Here is a 2,082-nt window from a genome sequence, read left to right on the forward strand (position 1 = left end):
TAAATATATATATATGCTATGACACACACTAACCACCAGGAGACAGACGCTTAATGCACAGGATCGAGCTCCCTCCTGTCTGGATCGGGGCTGCAGGGATCGGGCTGAAACCGGCTATCCAACAAAGGCCAGGCCGAGGGACCCCACTGGTGCACAAATCCGTGCACCGGGCCTCTAGTCCATGATAAGAGAAGCATTGATTGGCTGCCCCCTGCACACCCCCTACTGGATATCAAGGCAACGTGGGCATGTGCCCTTGACCGGAATCAAACCTGGGACCCTATCGTCCACAAGTCGATTCTCTATCCACTGAGCCAAACCGACTAGGGCCATGTTATCATGTTTTAAAGGTAAAATCAGGGCTATCCTACGACTATAGAATGGACACATGTCAAGCGCCTTATTGGACTCATCAAATAACTCAGTAAGTTAGTACAACGCTTCAAAGGGAAAATCCACAGCAGACGGTCGTGCCACTGGGAGTGCTAAACTGAGTTTTCTTATCTCTAGAAAACTGGCTTTCCCCGGGGGCAGGGAAATCATTGCCCAGCAGACAGCACCACAGACAGGTCTGGACAAAGCTCATCTGCTTTGTCATCTACAACTTACAGGGAGGAAAGCGCTCAAAGACTCAGACGCGCAGAATCAGGAAATCTGGAAAGGGGCTGGACAACGCCTGACTCCAGCAAAGACACGGCGTCTTGTTGGCACATGTCAAGGTCTTTCACAATTTCCCCTACGGAGACAACAGAACACAAAGTATCTGAATTCATCTCATGTATATGTGTTCTGTGAAGCTTTATTTTTTTATGGTGTGTGTGTGTGTGTGTGTGTGTGTGGTTGGCACATGTCAAGGTCTTTCACAATTTCCCCTACGGAGACAACAGAACACAACGTATCTGAATTCATCTCATGTATATGTGTTTTGTGAAGCTTTTTTTTATGGTGTGTGTGTGTGTGTGTGTGTGTGTGTGTCCTAGGTCACAGTAAAATGTGTGTGTTTTTTTTTTAAAAATATATTTTATTGATTTTTTACAGAGAGGAGGGGAGAGGGATAGAGAGTTAGAAACATCGATGAGAGAGAAACATCGATCAGCTGCCTCCTACACACTCCCCACTGGGGATGTGCCCACAACCAAGGTACATGCCCTGGACCGGAATCGAACCTGGGACCCTTCAGTCTGCAGGCCGACGCTCTACCCACTGAGCCAAACCAGTTAGGGCAAAATGTGTGTGTGTTTTAAAATATCTTTATTGATTTCAGAGAGGAAGGGAGAGGGAGAGAGCAATAGAAACATGAGTGATGAGAGAGAATCACTGATTGGCTGCCTCCTGCACGCCCCACACTGGGGATCGAGCCTGCAACCCAGGCATGTGCCCTTGACTAGAAATCAAACCTTGACCTCCTGGTTCATAGGTCGATGCTCAAGCACTGAACCACGCCGGCCGGGCAAATGTGTGTTGTTTTTACCAGGGATCACACACTACGTGACAGCCAGTCCCCAGGGCCGGATATGTGGCTTTTTTCCTGGTCTTTTGCTTTTTTAGATGAAGAGCTGAGAAGACTTGGTGGGCGGTGCCCTGAAGATTCCTCTGTCGCTTGGATTCAGATGCGACTTCTCAACTTGTTTGAAATGATGATGCTCTTTATTTTTTTTTAATATTTTTATTGATTTCAGAGAGGAAAGGAGGAGAGAGAGATAGAAACATCAATGATGGGAGAGAATCATTGATCGGCTGCCTCCTGCATGCCCCCTACTGGGGATCGAGCCTGCAACCCGGGCATGTGCCCTTGACCGGAATCAAACCCGGGACCCTTCAGTCCACAGGCCGATACTCTATCCACTGAGCCAGACCGGCCAGGGCTGATGATGCTCTTTAAGGCACGGTGCCTGGTCCGTACATTTTCATGGCACAGAACGGGAATCTAAAATACAGCCTCAGCTCCCACACCGCAGACCTGGCGGCCATTGCACTTTCTCTGTGAAAATAACCCATAAAACCTGGGGATTGTAGCGGGGAGGAGAGTTGTGTTCTCTGAGCGCTCTGGTTACAGCCGCCAGCTGCTGGCGGGGACCTCCA

The sequence above is a fragment of the Myotis brandtii genome, unplaced genomic scaffold (assembly GCF_000412655.1).
Source record: "Myotis brandtii unplaced genomic scaffold, ASM41265v1 scaffold114, whole genome shotgun sequence".
NCBI lineage: Eukaryota > Metazoa > Chordata > Mammalia > Chiroptera > Vespertilionidae > Myotis > Myotis brandtii.